Genomic DNA, 17,181 nt, shown 5'->3' with positions numbered 1-17,181 from the left:
TGCGGTACGCTGCTAGTAACTGGACACCAAGATGAACATGTTCCATCAACTACAACCCTCTGTTTTCTTTCAGCAAGCCAATTACTGATCCAAACTGCTATGTCTCCCACAATCCCATTCCTCAGCATTTTGTATAGTAGCCTACACAGTGGGAACCTTATCGAACGCCTTGCTGAAATCCATATACACCACATCAACCAGTTTACTCTCATCTACCTATTTGGTCACTTTGTTAAAAAAAGTCAATAAGATTTGTTAGGCACGACCTACCCTTCACAAAATCGTGCTGACTGTCTCTGATCAGATTACTCTTTTCTAGATGGTTATAAATCCTATCTCTTATAACCTTTTCCAACACTTTACAACAACTGAAGTGAGACTCACTGTCTATAATTACCAGGATTGTCTCTACTACCCTTTTTGAACAAGGGAACCACATTTGCTATCCTCCAGTCCTCAGGCACTATTCCTATAAACAATGATGATTTGAAGATCAATGCCAAAGGCTCGGCAATCTCTTCCCTTGCTTCCCAGAGGATCCTAGGATAGATCCCATCCGGCCCGGGGACTTGTCTATTTTCACACTCTGCAGTATTTCTAATACCTCTTCCTTGTGAACCTCAATCTCTTCTAGTCTAGATGCAAGTATCTAGATGCAAGGGATGCAATCTTCCTTGCCAACATTTTCATTTTCTATAGTGAACACTGTCGAAAAATATTTAATTAATGCTTCCCCTATCTCCTCTGACTCCAGACATAACTTCCCACTATTATCTTTGATTGGCCCTAATTTAACTCTCGTCATTCTTTTATTCCTGACATACCTATGGAAAGCCTTAGGGTTAACCCTGATCCTATCCGCCAACAACTTCTCATGTCTCCTCCTGGCTCTTCTGAGCTCTCTTTTTAGGTCTTTCCTGACTTCCTTGTAACCCTCAAGCTCCCTGGGTCTTCTTCTTATTGACCAGGGATTCCACTTCCTTAGTAAACCACGGCTCACACGTTCTATATCTTCCTCCCTGTCTGACAGGTACATACTTATCTAGGGCACACAGGAGCTTTTCCTTGAATAGACTCCACATTTTAATGCAGTTTCCTTCCCCATTTTACGCTTCCTAAATCTTTCCTAATTGCATCGTAATTTCCCTTCCCCTTGCTGTAACTCTTGCTCGGTGGAGTACACCTATCCCTTTCCATCACTAAAGTAAACATAACAGAATTGTGATCACTGTCTCCAAAGTGCTCACCTACTTCCAAATCTAACACCTGACCAGGCTCGTTACCCAGTACTAGATCTAATGTGGCTTCGCCCCTTGTAGGCCTGTCTACATACTGTGTCAGGAAACCCTCCTGCACACATTGGACAAAAACTGACCCATCTATAGTACTCGTACACTAGTGATCCCAGTCAATATTTGGATAGTTGAAGTCCTCCATGACAACTACCCTGCCTCTCTCACTCCTATGGAGAATCATCTTTGCTATCCTTTCCTCTACATCTCTGGGACTATTCGGAGGCCTATAGAAAACTCCCAGCATGGTGACTTTTCCTTTCCTGTTTCTAACCTCAACCCATACTACCTCAGTTAACGAGTCCCCAAACATCCTTTCTACAACTGTAATATTGTCCCTGATCAACAATGCCACACCTCCCCCTCTTTTACCATCTTCTTTGTTCTCACTGAAACATCTGAATCCCGGAACCTGCAACAGCCATTCCTGTCCCTGCTCTATCCATGTCTCCGTAATGGCCACAACATCGAAGTTCCAGGTGCCAACCCAGGCTGCCAGTTCACCCACTTTACTTTGGATGCTCCTCGCGTTGAAGTACACACACTTCAAACCAGGTTCTCGCTTGCCAGTGTCAGATACTTGATTTTGGAACTCCCTACTCTCATCCTCTTTTGTACCTGTCCTACTATTTTGGTTCCCATTCCCCTGCTGTATTAGTTTAAATCCACCTTAATAGCTTTAGCGAATTTCCCCCCCAGGATGTTGGCACCCCTCTGGTTTAGATGAAGATCATCCTGCTTGTAGAGGTCCCACCTACCCAGAAAGAGCCCCAATTATCCAAAAACCCGAAACCCTCCCTCCTGCACCTTCCCTGTAGCCACATGTTCAACTCCTTTCTCTTCCTATTCCTCACCTCACTAGCATGTGGTACAGGCAGCAAACCAGAGAAAACAACTCTGTTTGTCCTAGCTCTAAGCTTCCATCCTAGCTCCCTGAATTTCTGCCTCAAGTCCCTATCTCTCTTCCGACCTATGTCGTTGGTGCCAATGTGGACCATGACTTGGGGCTGCTCTCCCTCCCCCCAAAGGATCCCAAAAACACAATCAGAGACATCACGGACCCTGGCACCTGGGAGGCAACACACCAACCGTGAGTGTCTCTCGTCTCCACAGAACCTCCTATCTGTCCCACTAACTATTGAGTCCCCAGTGCCTACTGCTCTGCTCCTTTTCCCCCTTCCCTTCTGAGCAGCAGGGGTCCCATTGCTTTCCCCTGGTAAGTCATTCCCCCCCAACGGTATCCAAAACGGTTTACTTATTGTTGAGGGGAATGGCCACAGGGGATCCCTGCACTGCCTGCCGGTTCCCTTTCTGTCCCCTGTCACCCATCTGTCTTTTTCTTTTATCTGGGGAGTGACTACCTCTCTAAGTCCTGTCAATAACCTCCTCTGCCTCCTGAATTGGCTCTGAGGAAGCTGGATCAGTGTCACGGCCTCTCCATGTGTAATTACAGGATGACAGAAGGCCGGCCTCTGAAATTATTTTACCTTGAATTTTCAGTTCACAACTTTGAACTCCTTGTAACGATGTTTCCATAATTGCTGTAAGATCATTAACCTCAAGCTGTGAAATTATTTCATTTATTTTGCTCAGAGTCTGTTGTTCTGATGTTAACTCCCTTTACCACTAATGCACACTGCCAGCAATGGGGCAGCATGGTGGTTCAGTGGTTAGCACTGCTGCCTCACAGTGCCAGGAATCTGGGTTTGATTCCCGTCTTGGACAAATGTCTATGTGGAGTTTTCACATTCTCCATGTCTGCGTGGGTTTCCTCCGGGTGCTCTGGTTTCCTCTCACAACCCAAAGATGTGCAGGTTAGGTGAATTGGCTATGCTAAGTTGCCCAGTGTTAGGTGCATTAGTCAGGGGTAAATATAGGGTAGGGGAATAGGTCTGGGTGGATTATTCTTTGGAGGGGCGGTGTGGACTTATTGGGCAAAATGCCCTGTTTCCATACTGTAGCTAATCTAATTTATACCATTTACAAGATGCTAAAACAGTTGCTCATCTCTGGTTATTTCTCATTAACTCTCCCCAGAATATTGTTACAATCCTAATCTCTGGCTTGACTTTATCCTGCAGAGGACAATTACATTTTGTGCTTTGCTAAATAAATCTAATTGCTATCAATTTTAGCTCCTCTCGAATGAAACAGTGGCATCAAAAGGTTACAAAACCACCAGAGAATGTTGCTGTGTCAGTATAGTTCAATCTCATTATTGATCAATGCTCCTGGGAGATTCCCCCAAGCCCATTGCTCCAACTGACATTAGCTTGAGCCGATACCAACCACAGCTGAGGTAATCTTAACCTAATGTATTAATATTGGTAAGAAACATGAAGGTTTCCTGACACAGAACTTTTGAACTATGAATCAAAGCAACTGTGGAGTCTGCCCACTTGCCAATAACTGAAAACCAAAATTACAAAATCAAACATCATCTTCTTTACAGAGGGCATGTGGGAGAGTGGGTTAAATGTGTTACTGAACTCAGCTTAGTATTTTATAGCTGAGAATTTTTCTACCTGTACTTAAACATTTAATAATTATATAATATAAAATATACAAAAGGGTCACTCGACACAAAACGTTAATTCTGATTTCTTTACTACAGTGCTGCCAGACCGGCTGAGCTTTTCTGGCAATTTCTATTTTTGTCTCTGATTTACAGCATCCATTGTTCTTTCAGTTTTATAAAATGCACAACTCTTTGTCAATTATCTCCAATCTTAAGGGGCACAGTCCTCAAAATGAAGTTGACGGCATTACTGAACATAGTCTCCTCCATCAACATGAAGCAGCCAAATCCTTTCAAAAATGCCAAAGATTCCAATCATGTTAAGTGATGGACCATTTGCCAAATGTAAACTGGGGTCTGATACCTTCAGCTGTACATGCTGCAACCAGTTTCTCACACGACAGATGTAGTCATTGGAAGGACGGCAAGGTGAATCTCATTTACTACAAAATCCTTGACTAAGGTTATTAAGAGAAGCAACTCTCCACCACCACCCCCTCTCTTCTACCTTTGAGCTCATTCTGTATTCAAATGGCTGGCTTTCCCTGTATTCCATGAGATCTAACCTTGCTAACCAGTGTCCAATGAGAAACCTTGCCGAATGCCTGACTGAAGTCCACGTCGATCACGTCCACTGCTTTGCCCTCATCAATCCTCTTTGTTACTATTTCAAAAAAAGCGTTCTACCCACTGGAAAACAGAACAGTACAGCACCAGAATGATCGGCCCATCATGTCTGTGCGGATCATGATGCTTTTCCAAACTAATTCCATCTGCCTGTACATGTTCCACATCCCTGCCAACCCATTCCTGTTTATGTATTTGTCCAAGTGCATTTTTAAACATTGAGATTATTTCTGCTTTAACCAGCTCCCAGGAGACTACATTCCAGACACCTACCACCTTCTGCATAAGACACTTGCCTGACACACCTCCCTTTAAACTTGCACAGATGTTGTTGGAAATGCGAAGCAAGTCATGCAGCATCTGTGAAGAAAAATCAGTGAATGGGTCAGGTCCAGTCACCCTTCCTCAGAAACGCTAGCTCTAATTTCTCTTCACAGATGCTGCTTGACCTGCTGAACTTTTCCAGAAACTTCTGTTTCTCTTTCACCAATACCTTTATGGATATAAATTTTGAATACTAACAGTCTATAAGATTCCTCCCCCCCCCCCCCTCCTCCATAAAGTTACTCTCTCTAGATGGTTTAAAAGGGACAAATTTAAGTTGTATAATCAAATATTTTCATTTCTTTTAACCATTGGTAGAAAAAAACAATTTGGCTACAGTTTTTTTGGCAATGAACAAAACTTTCCTTTTAACCTGCAATCAGACAGATCAATAAATTGTGCCTTCTTTTGGTAAATGTTCACATTTGTGGCAACAGAAAAAGCAGTGGGATTCAATATCAATGCACATTCCTAATGGAGTCATGACACTCATGTTGGTTCTTCTGTAACTTTGACTAATTTTCTACTTCCACTCAATACTGTGGTTCACACCTAGGAACAAAGAATATGATCAGATGTCAGCATTGAGAACAGCTCTTTGCTGTGTAGGTGCATTGCCTTCATGAGGAGGAGCTACAGAGGAACCTCGATTACCCGAAGGCAATGGGTCGGGAATATTTCACTCGCTTAATCGAATGCCGGGTAACTGAACGCCAGATCACATAGTTAGCCAAGCGTCAGGACCTTGTGACCTTGTTCGGATAATCCGAAATTTGGACAATTGAACGACGGATAATCAAGTTTCCTCTGTATATGGTATCTAATGTCTTTATCAACGTACCAGACTTTTCGATTACGTTCCTCCAACAGTCTAAGAAACAAAAAGAAAGTAATTTTGATAAATTGTTTGAAACTAAGTACAGAATTTAATGCAAGTATACAAATATGAGTAAATTTGTGTATATATGAGAGTTTGCTGTCAGCTAATGATTATTTTCTGGCATGCTCTTGTGCTCTTTTATATCGGGGTAGACCTAAACAGCTGTGGTAAGATTTGGAAGATGCATGGTTGTCATTTTAACTCCATAGATTCTTTTTAAAATTTGTTCATGGAATGTGAGCGTCAATGCTGAGCGAGTGTTTATTGCCCATTCTTTATTACCTGGAGAAGGTAGAGGAGAGCTGCTTTCTTGAACTGCTGCAGTCCTTGGGTGGAGGGACATCCATAATACTGTTTGGAAAGTACAGATTGTGAACAAATTCGACTTCATTTCTATCCTTTGTCTCTCTTCACGATTAACTGGTTGATCTATGATCACAAGGTTACTTATCTGATGTACACATCAGATCCAAGTTATCTCAATATATGTACAGATTGACAAAAGACCTCTTGCACCAGTGGATCTCTCAAACCAAACCCCATATACACTCCATTCATTGAGGATCCCATCGGTCTCCCAAAGAAGAGATTGTCATACTTAGCTGGTGAAGTAAATTTCAACGAAATTTCTTGAAGAGCCCCCACCCCCATCTCTGCCCAGGAACTTCAAAACAAGAACAATATTCACCTTTCTTGCTGCTCTATGCTATTCCACACTGATTGATGATAGTCTCTTGCAATGGTAGCACATCTTCTACATTTCTGCATTCTATTCAGCAGTGTGCAAAACCACCCAGGTATGTCTTGCCCTCAGAAAGCAGGACAAATCCAACTTGGCCAACCTCCATACTACCAGTCTACTCTCAATCATGTATAGAAGGGGTCATCAACAGTGTTATCAAGTGGCATTTGCTCAGCAGTAACCTGGTCACCAATGCTCAGTTTGGGTTATGTCAGGCCAACAGATGCTGATATCATTCATCCAAACATTAACAAAAATAGTTGAACTGCAGAGCTAAGGTGAGAGAGACTAGCTTCGACAGAAAAGCAGCATCTAACCAAATATGAGATCAAGGAGCCCTAGCCAACAGGTGTCAATAGAAATCAAGGATAAAAGTCTCCATTGTTTGAAGTCACACCAGATACATGGAAAGATGTTGTGTTTGTTGGAGGTTAACCATCTCAGCTCCAGGACATATCTGCAGGAGCTCATCACAGTAAAGTCCTAGGCCCAAACATCTTCAGCTGCTTCAATGATCTTCCCTCCACTATAAGGTCAGAAATCCTTCACTGATGATGACACATTGTTCAGCACCATTCACAATTCCTCAGCTTCTAAAGCAGTTCATGACCAAATGCAGGAAAAACTCGACAATATCCAGACTTAATAACCCATCTCCCAACAAACGAGAATCAAAGTATCTCCATTTGACATCAAAAGCTTTTCCATCACTGAATCCCTTGCTATCAACATCTGGGGAATTTCAGAAACTGAACTACACTAGCCATGTAAATACTGTGGCCACAACAGCAGGTCGGAGGCTTAGAATTCCTTCTTAGTGTCATAGAACTGTTCAGCATGGAAACAGACCTTTCGGAACAACCCGTCCATGCTGACCAGATATCCCAACACAATTTAGTCCCACCTGCCAGCACCCAGCCCATATCTCTCCAAACCCTTCCTGTTCATATACCCATCCAGATGCCTTTTAAATGTTGTAATTGTACCAGCCTCCACCACTTCCTCTGGCAGCCCATTCCATACACGTACCACCTCTGTGTGAAAAGGTTGCCCTATAGGTCTCTTTATATGTTTCCCCTCTCACCCTAAACCTATGCCCTCTAGTTCTTGACTCTCCCACCCCAGGGAAAGACCTTGTCGGTCTTACCCTATCCATGCCCCTCATGATTTTATAAACCTCTATAAGGTCACCCCTCAGCCACCGACTCTCCAGGGAAAACAGCCCCAGGCTGGTCAACCTCTCCCTATAGCTCAAATCTTCCAACCCTTGCAACACTTTAGTAAATCTTTTCTACCAATGCCCATTCACTATTGACAAGGTGCAGAAGCGAAGTGTGACCGAACACTCTTGGGTGAATGCAGCACCAACATCACTCAGAAAGCTTGACACTACCTGGGACAAAGCAACTCACTTGATTGTTATTCCATTCATCATCTTCAACATTCCTTCCCCACTGCTGCACCTGTGGCATTGCTGTGTACCTACTCACCCAGGCTCCTCCAGAAACTCTACCATATATAAAGACAAAGGCAGCATATGTATGGAAACACCGCCATCTGTTAGTTCCCCATTAAGGCACACATACATTTAACGGTGTCCTTCTACTGTCATTGGGTCAAAATTCTGGAAATCCCTTCCGAACAGCAATATGAGTGTCTCTAAAGCCCAAGGATTGCAGTTGTTCAAGAAAGCTCACTACCATCTTTTCAAGGTGAGTAGGGATGTGCAAGAAATGCTGATCTGGCCAGTGATGCCCACGTCCCATAAATGAAATAAAAACCTACTCACTATCCTGGCTATCTTTGATACTGTTGCACTGCTTTGTTAGTCATTTCTGGAGTCAACAGTAAACGGTGGAGGGGAGGGGGGAAATCCCTCCTGCTGTTCACAGTCATACCTAGCACACAGAATGACTGTTGCGGGTCTTAGAGATTAGCCATCTCAGCCCTAGGAAATCATTACAGAGGTGATGGCTGCTTTGTTCATCAAACGTTTACATAACATTTGCTTTATAAAATGTTCAACAACCCTGCCTGAGCCAGGATTCTGACAGAAAGAAATCCCCACTTGTATGTTAAATTTTACACTGTGTCCCCTGGTTTCAGACTCTCTCACAAGGACAAACAATCTTCAGGGTCAAGTTGCCTTCACCAATGGCTAAGCATCACCTACATCAGAGTAGGATTTCTAATCTCAATGTGGTTTTAAAACATTTATCAATGAGAATATATCGGCAGTTTTCGGATCATTTAGATTACTATCTGACTACCTGAATGTATGTTCTGAAACTAAATGCAATTTTTTTCCCCCACTGTTTTTGCCCCACAGTGGCCCATGAGTCAACAGTGATCTTGTCAAGATGGACAACTCTCATCATCAAATGGTTACTTGCGATTACTTTTCAGAAAAATGTATTGGATTTACGTAGCATTCCTTTTCATTCTCAGAATGTCCCAAAGCACACCCCAGATAATCAGTTAATGCAGTAATGTATGCTTAGCATCCTACTGATACAGAGAAACATCCCACAAATATTAATGAGACATTGATTAAAGTTGGTTTTAGTGATGTTGGTTAATATTGCCAAGTAGAAACTGATCCAACTACCTTCCCCTGTTCCCCCAAGAATAGGTTAGATTAAATGACTAGATTACTTACAGTGTGGAAACAGGCCCTTCGGCCCAACAAGTTCACACCGACCCTCCGAACAGCAAACTACATTTACCCCTTCACCTAACACTACGGGCAATTTAACATGGCCAATTCACCTAACCTGCACATCTTCGGACTGTGGGAGGAAACCGGAGTACCCGGAGGAAACCCACGCAGACACGGGGAGAATGTGCAAACTCAACACAGACAGTTGCCTGAGGCGGGAATTGAACCAGTGGCTCTGGTGCTGTGAGGCAGCAATGCTAACCACTGAGCCAACCAAGTAGTACCAAGGAGTCTTTTAAACCCACCTGAGTGAAAAAAAATGAGAAATTAGTTTAACATTTTAGCAAAAATTCAGCACATGACCAATGCTGCACCAAGATGTCAGCAGGGATTAGGTTCTCAAATCTCTACAGCAAACCATGAATTCATGGCTTTCCTGTGAAGGCACGCCAGTACTACCTCGCAAACTTTATGGTGTGCAGAATTAGTGAAAGGTGCTATGTAAATTCAGTCTGTACGACTTTGCTATGCTAATGCACTCATTTCCGTTTTCCAAAAGCAGCATCATATCGGAGTGTGATGGTTAATTTAATTAGGGGGAGGCTGTGTGTTGTGACTGAAAAGGCAGGATCATCCAAGTCAGATCTCCCTAATCCCCTGCAGACTAATCCCACTTGATTGGGATTAGAAATCATATTCTACTCAAAAGGTGTTTAATTCACTACTAATCCCAAAATCAGGTCAATAAATGTGTTCCTATATCCCCGGATTATCAGTTATTTCAGTTTAATCTGTTACAGTTAAAAGAATTCTGAACGCTAATTTTCTGCTGGCACCCGCCCATGTCCATCTTCTGAACACAGTGCATTATGTGTCACTGCCTCAGTCTAATGGGTTTGAGTCTGTTTATTTTACAACTGTCTCACTATGTGTGTAGTGTAACTGCCCATGCTGTTATTAGAAACAGATGTAAATGTTATACTCACCGAATGCAAAGCTTTAGAGCCATTATGAATTCATTTATCTTGTTCCTGCAATTATTATTGAACAGGGCATTGACAGCATGAACAGTATATGAAAAATGATTGCACTTGTTATTGCTTAAACATGATTACTCGCAAACTACTTTCTTTATTACCAGGGATTCTTTATTACAAGGGAGTTCTGCTTCTGCCAATGTCTCAAGCCTAAATGGACTTAGGAATATGGTAAAATAATCAATTCTCAGCCATTGTTGGACACTTAGGTGGTAGTGTTGAGGTTTGGTGGCAGGACGAAGGAACATATTTTTAAACCCAGACCACTTTGGTGTGACATGAGAAAACACAAAAGAGTACTGGAAATCTGGAAAAGTCCACCCTATACATTCCTCCACCCTAATGAACGGCTTTGAGACTAATTGTAAAATCTGACAACTTATTCAAGTTACATCTGATGATCACTCAGAGCAAACATTGTTTACTGTTAACCAAGGTAGACAAGAGCTCTCTATTCCTTTTATACTATGTCATGTTGACGATACCATCATTAGCAAGGGCTTTCCACCCAATGGGTTGGGCCAAAGTGAAGAGCGGTATCAGTTTGAACTATTTGCTCCTACATCCTCTTAAAAGGGCAAAATGGAGGAATGGTTGGCTTTGTGCAAGAAGAAACATTGCTCATCATGGTTAATGCTAACAATGTAAATAGTGAAGACCACCTCACTCAAAGCTAGATGAAGTTACACACTTGGCAAATTACAAGACCCACCAAATATTTGCTGGTAGGCACTTGCAGCCCCACAATTAAAATAAATGCAAGTGGCACAAGTCTAATACTGAAACAGCACTGAAGGGTTCTGCTGGCCAGCTACTTGCTCAATACGATTCTTGAAAGATAATGGAGAGACTTTTTATTTAAAACAAAAGAGATATGCCACAAAATATAAATCAAAGAAACTGGGAGTCAGTCATGGATCTGTTGTAAGGGATAACTTAGGTATGACTAGGAGCTGCTCTGTTGAATCAGGAGTTGACTTGCCTTCCAACCATCCTTGTTGACCCTTGCATCACAAAACCATCTTTCCCTCACTTGACATCTTTATAATAAAAAAGGAAATCTACAACATCCCACTCCTACTTTGTTCGCTTTCCAGAGTTGTGTTGCTTCCAGTAGCATTTTATTCACTTATTCCCAGGTTAGATATGAGAGTACGAAAGGGGTTCAGTGACAGACAAGTATCCTTGTTCTGAAGAATCATCTAGACTGGAAATGTTAACTTGCTCTCTCTCCATGAATGCTGCCTGACCCGCTGTGATCTCCAGCATCTTTTGTTTTCCGTATCTTTGCTGCATATTAGCTCTCAATAAGTGAAAAGCCCAGCTTTTAAAAGGCTCCACAACTGCCTGTGCACAGTATAACATGGGAGACGGCATGGGATTTGTCAGTCATTCTAACTAGGCTGGCTTCAGACATTATGTAGTTTTGACTGTTCTAGTCTGCTCTCCCACATTCTACTCCTCATATAGTGAAGGTCATTCAAAAATCTGCTACCCCTGTGCTTGCTGACTACACTGGCTTCTGGTCAAGTGATGTCTTCATTTTAACATTTGGGAAAAGTTCAGGAATAGTAGGAGTTCCCACCACCATAAAGACGTCCCACCTCTTCCCAGGTCCAGAACATCAATGTGCCACTGGCAAGCTTCATTGGCCTGCATTGGGAGTGTAGCCAAGAAGTGGGGGAGTGTTTAACAATGTCCAGCCTCCAAGACTAATGGCATCTGTTTCATCAAGAAGAGCCATGGTGTATATGAAAGGCGATAAATCACGGGATTGGAGATTCTTCACAATAAACCTGTGTGTACACTGCATTGCAAGTGGTGTAAGGGGGGGGGAGAGGAAGTATAAATAATGAGACTCGGAACATCAGATTCATACCTTAATTTCCATTTGAGCAACACAGTTCTACTGAAAATTAGTTCTAATTCAAAGATAAGAATATTTTGTTAAATATAATCATCATTCAATTGGTATACCTTGACTGAACATCCTCTTCATCAGAAGTAGTTTCCTGAGGAATAAAGTGTAAAATATGAACTTACAAATGAGAAATTATGTTAAACAACATCGCAATAGGCTTACACGATCTCCTCAGCTGCATGTCTTAAAAGCAGTCAGAGTGTCTCTCGGCTATTGGACCTGGGACATTGCAGCTGAGTTCAGCCCATATGGGGCCAGCACGAGACACATTTTAGATGACAGTCCCACTGCAAAGCCCAGTGAATGGGACTCTGTGCTGGTGACCAGCTACATTTGAAAAAGATTAGGAGAGAAGGTCTGGTGGAGTAGATTTTGTTTTATAAGTCTTTATATTTCTCCTAACTTTCATTTCCATTCAAAATGTTTTTGTTGTTTATGGGATGTGTGCAGCACTGGGTAATGAGCATTTATTGCCCATTTCTAACTGCCCTTGAGAAGGATGGTAGTTTCTTGACCTGCTCCAGTCCTTGGAGTGGTGTTAGGAAGGAAGGGATGGTGGGATTTTGAACCTGTGACACAATGAAGGAATGTTGATACATTTCCAAGCCAGGTTGGTGTGTGGCTTGGAGGGGAACCTAGAATCAGAGTTTTACAGCACGGAAGAGTCCATCATGTCATCAAGCAGCTATCTTTGAATCCCATTTTGCAGTGCTTAGCCCAGAGCCTTGTACACTACGGCATTCCAAATCATCATCTCAATGTCTTGAGGGTTCCTGCCCCTACCATTCATGCAGACAATGAGTTACACATACCCACAACCTTCTGAGTGAAAGTTTGTTTCCTCAAATCCCCTGTCCTTTACTCTAAAACTGGACATGACCCAACCCCACCCTTCTAGAATATAGAACATAGAAAAGTACAGCACAGAACTGGCACTTTGGCCCATGATGTTGTGCCGAGATTTAATCCTAATGTAAAATATTGTAACTTAACCTATGCTCCCCTCAACTCACTGCTATCCATGTGCATGTCCAGCAGTCACTTAAATGTCCCTAATGACTCTGCTTCCACCACCACAGCTGGTAGCGCATTCCATGCATTCACAACTCTCTGTGTAAAGAACCTACCTCTGACGTCTCCTTTATACCTTCCTCCTAATATCTTTAAACTATGACTCCTCGTACCAGTCAATCCTGCCCTGGGGAAAGTCTCTGGCTATTGACTCTATCTATTCCTCCCATTATGCTGTACATCTCAATCAGATCTCTTCCTCCTTCTCCGCAGAGAAAAAAGTCCAAGCTTACTCAATCTCTCTTCATAAGGCAAGCTCTCCAGTCCAGGCAACATCCTGGTAAACCTTCTTTGCACCCTCTCCAAAGCCTCTGTGTCGTTCTTATAGTAGGGCGACCAGAATATCCCAAGTGTGGTCTCACCAAGGACTTGTAGAGCTGCAGCAAAACCTCGCGGCTCTTAAACTCAATCCCCCTGTTAATGAAAACCAAAACACCATATGCTTTCTTCACAACCCTATCCACTTGGGAGGCAACTATGAGGGATCTATGTACTTGCATACCCAGATCCCTCTGTTCCTCCACACTGCCAAGAATCCTGTCTTTAATCTTATATTCAGCATTCGAGTTTGACCTTCCAAAATGCATCACTTTGCATTTATCCAGGTTGAACTCTATCTGCCATTTCTCACCCCAGCTCTTCATCCTGTCTGTGTCACGCTGCCGCCTACAGTAGCCCTCTATACTATCAATGACATCTCCAACCTTTGTGTCATCTGCAAATTTACTGATCCACCCCTCAACCTCCTCATCCAAGTCATTTATAAAAAATGCAAAGAGCAGAGGCCCAAGAACAAAGCCATACGGGACCCCACTCAACACTGACCTCCAGGCAGATTACTTTCCATCTACAACCACTCTCTGCCTTATGTCAGCCAGTCAATTCTGAATCCAGATAGCCAAATCTCCCTGTATCCCATATTTCCTGACTTTATGAATGAGCCTTCTATGGGAACCCTATCAATTGCCTAGCTGAAGTCCATATACACTTCTGGAATGTCGTCGACCTGTCTTGACACCTCCTCTAAAGAACTCAATAAGATTTTTAAGGCATAACCTGCCCCTCACAAAGCTATGCTGACTGCCTTTAATCACACTATGTTTTGCCAAATAGTCATAAATCCTATCCCTCAGAATTCTTTCCAAAACTTTGCTGACCACAGACATAAGATTGACTGGTCTGTAATTGCCAGGGATTACCCTATCCCCCTTCTTGAAAAGAGGAGCAACATTCACCTTCTTCCAATCCTCCTGTGGAGAGTGAGGAGGCAAATATCCTCGCCAGCGACTTAGCAACCTTCTTTCCTGCTTCGCAGAGCAGCCTAGGATAAATTTGCTCTGGCCCTGGGGACTTATCAATCTTAATGTTTTCCAAAATTTCTAGCACATCAACTTCATCAATCTTGATCTGATCAAGACTGTATCCCAGCTCCTCTAAGTTTTCACTTACAACAAGTTCCCTTTCCTTGGTGAAAACCGAAGCAAAAAACTCATTAGGGCTTCCCCTATCTGTTCAGAAGTTATGGTCCTGACTCCTAAGGGGGGAAATGTTTCTCCCTGTCTGTACCCCTCAGAACTTTGTACACCTCAATCAGATTCTCCTTCAGCCCTCTCTGCTCTAACACAAACAATTAGTCTCTCTTCATCATCTAATCACTCCAACCCAGGCAGCATCCTGGTCAATTTCCTTTGCCCCTTCTCTACAGCAATCACATCCTTATGGAATGGTGACCACAACTGCACAGCAAACTCCAGTTTCATAACTTTGTAAACAGCTCCCTCGTAATCTCGCTGCTCTTGTATTCAATGTCTCAACTAATAAAGGCACGTATTCCCTTTGTCTCCCTGTCCCACCGCCTTCAATGATTTATGGACATGCTCAACATGGACCCTCTGATTTTCTGTACTTCTTACAGTCTTACCATTCAACAGTTACTCCCATGCCTTGTTAGTCCTTCCAAAATGTACCAACTCTCACTTTTCAGGTTAAATTCCATTTGCCACTGCTCTGCTCAACATACTGGCTACTTAAACTGTGCTCTGCTCTAAGGCTTTTCTCTTTGCTATTGACCACACCACAAATTTTGGTGTCATCTGTAAACTGATCAAGCCTTCAACATTTGTAAATTGATTTATCTGTAAGAATAATAACGTGTTGTGGTAGGATTAGATTAGATTACTTACAGTGTGGAAACAGGCCCTTCGGCCCAACAAGTCCACACCGACCCGCCAAAGCGCAACCCACCCATACCCCCACATTTACCCCTTACCTAACACTACGGGCAATTTAGCATGGCCAATTCACCTGACCTGCACATCTTTTGGACTGTGTGAGGAAACCGGAGCACCCGGAGGAAACCCACGCAGACACGGGGAGAATGTGCAAACTCCACACAGTCAGTCGCCTGAGTCGGGAATTGAACCCGGCTCTCTGGCGCTGTGAGGCAGCAGTGCTAACCACTGTGCCACCGCGCTGCCCACAAATTTTAACTTTCCAAACAGAGACTGGGACTGCCGTAGTGTTAAGGGTTTAGATATAGAGGTAGTAGTTAAGTGTGTACAAGAACATTTTCTGATTCAGTATATGGATGTATCTACTAGAGAAGGTGCACAACTTGACCTGCTCTTTAGAAATAAGGAATGGCAGGTGACTGAGGTGTCAGTGGAGAGCACTTTGGGCCCAGTGACCATAATTCTATTAATTTTAAAATAGCGATCGGGAAGGATAGACCGGATCTAAAATTGAAGAAAGGCCAATTTTGATGGTATTAGGCAAGAACTTTCAGAAGCTGATTGGGGGCAGATGTTCACAGGTAAAGGAATGGCTGGAAAATGGGAAATCTTCAAAAATGTGATAACTAGAGTTCAGGGACAGTATGTTCCTATTAGGGTTAAGGGGAAGGTTGGTAGATGTTGGGCATGTTGGATGACAAGAGAAATTGAGGCTTTGGTCAAGAATAAGGAGGAAGCATAAGTCAGGTATAGACTGAAGGGATTAAGTGAATCCTTAGAAGAGTATAAAAGCAGTAGGAGTTTTCTCAAGAGGGAAATCAGGAGGGCAAAAAAAGGGGACATGAATTAGCTTTGGCAAATAGGGTTAAGGAGAATCCAAAGGGCTCTTATAAATACATTAAGGGCAGAAGGGGAACTTAGGTCAAGAATAGGACCCCCTAAATATCAGCAAGGCCACTTATGTGTGGAACAGCAGGAGATGAGGAGATTCTAAATAAGTATTTTGCATCAGTGTTTACTGTGGAGAAGGAAATGGAAGATACAGAACATGGGGAAATAAATAGCAACATCTTGAAAAATGCCCATGTTGTAGATGTGGTGGTGCTGGACATCTTAAAATGTATAAAGATGCATAAATCCCCAGGACCTGATCAGGTGTACCTCAGAACTCTGTAGGAAGCTAGTGGAGTGATTGCTGGGTCCCTTGCTGAGATATTTGTATCATCTGTATTAATAGTCACACGTGAGGTGCCAGGACGCTGGACGTTGGCTAACGTGGTGCCACTGTTTCAGAAAGGTGGTAAGGAAAAGTCAGGGAACTATGGACTGGTGAGGCTGACATTGGTGGTGGGCAGGTTATTGAAATAAATCCTGAAGGACAGGACTTACATGTATTTGGAAAGGCAAGGACTGATCAGGGATAGTCAACACGGCTTTGTGCTTGAGAAATCATGTCTCACTAAGGTCATTGAGTCTTTTGAAGAAGTATTTACTGTGGAAAAGGATATGGAAGATATAGACTGTAGGGAAATAGATGGTGACATCTTGCAAAATGTCCAGATTACAGAGGAGGAAGTGCTGGATGTCTTGAAATGGTTAAAAGTGTATAAATCCCCAGGACCTGATCAGGTGTACCCGAGAACTCTGTGGGAAGCTAGAGAAGTGATTGCTGGGCCTCTTGCTGAGATATTTGTGTCATTGACAGTCACAGGTGAGGTGCCGGAAGACTGGAGGTTTAAGAAGGGCGGTAAAGAAAAGCTAGGGAACTATAGACTGGTGAGCCTGACCTCAGTGGTGTGCAAGTTGTTGGAGGGAATCCTGAGGGACAGGATGTACATGTATTTGGAAAGGCAAGGACTGATTCGGGATAGTCAACATG

At 42.9% G+C, this 17,181-nt stretch overlaps 1 long non-coding RNA gene across 3 annotated transcripts in view; it reads right to left on the bottom strand.

Annotated features, from left to right (window-relative positions):
- The window catches only part of LOC122540732, a 93,885-nt gene that overhangs the window by 10,073 nt on the left and 66,631 nt on the right, over positions 1–17,181 (bottom strand). For 2 of the 3 annotated variants that reach the window (XR_006309393.1, XR_006309392.1), the window contains 3 exons: positions 12,057–12,091; positions 10,029–10,073; positions 5,603–5,632 (listed from right to left, as the gene is read on the bottom strand). This is a non-coding gene — a long non-coding RNA (uncharacterized LOC122540732). Of the gene's footprint in view, positions 1–5,100; positions 5,314–5,602; positions 5,633–10,028; positions 10,074–12,056; positions 12,092–17,181 lie in introns of those variants that run through there. The other variant, XR_006309394.1, reaches the window with a different exon arrangement.

Source organism: Chiloscyllium plagiosum, chromosome 35 (assembly GCF_004010195.1).
Source record: "Chiloscyllium plagiosum isolate BGI_BamShark_2017 chromosome 35, ASM401019v2, whole genome shotgun sequence".
In the NCBI taxonomy this organism is placed as follows: domain Eukaryota; kingdom Metazoa; phylum Chordata; class Chondrichthyes; order Orectolobiformes; family Hemiscylliidae; genus Chiloscyllium; species Chiloscyllium plagiosum.
The sequence above is the reverse complement of the archived record's forward strand: the minus strand, read 5'-3'. Positions and strand labels throughout refer to the sequence as shown.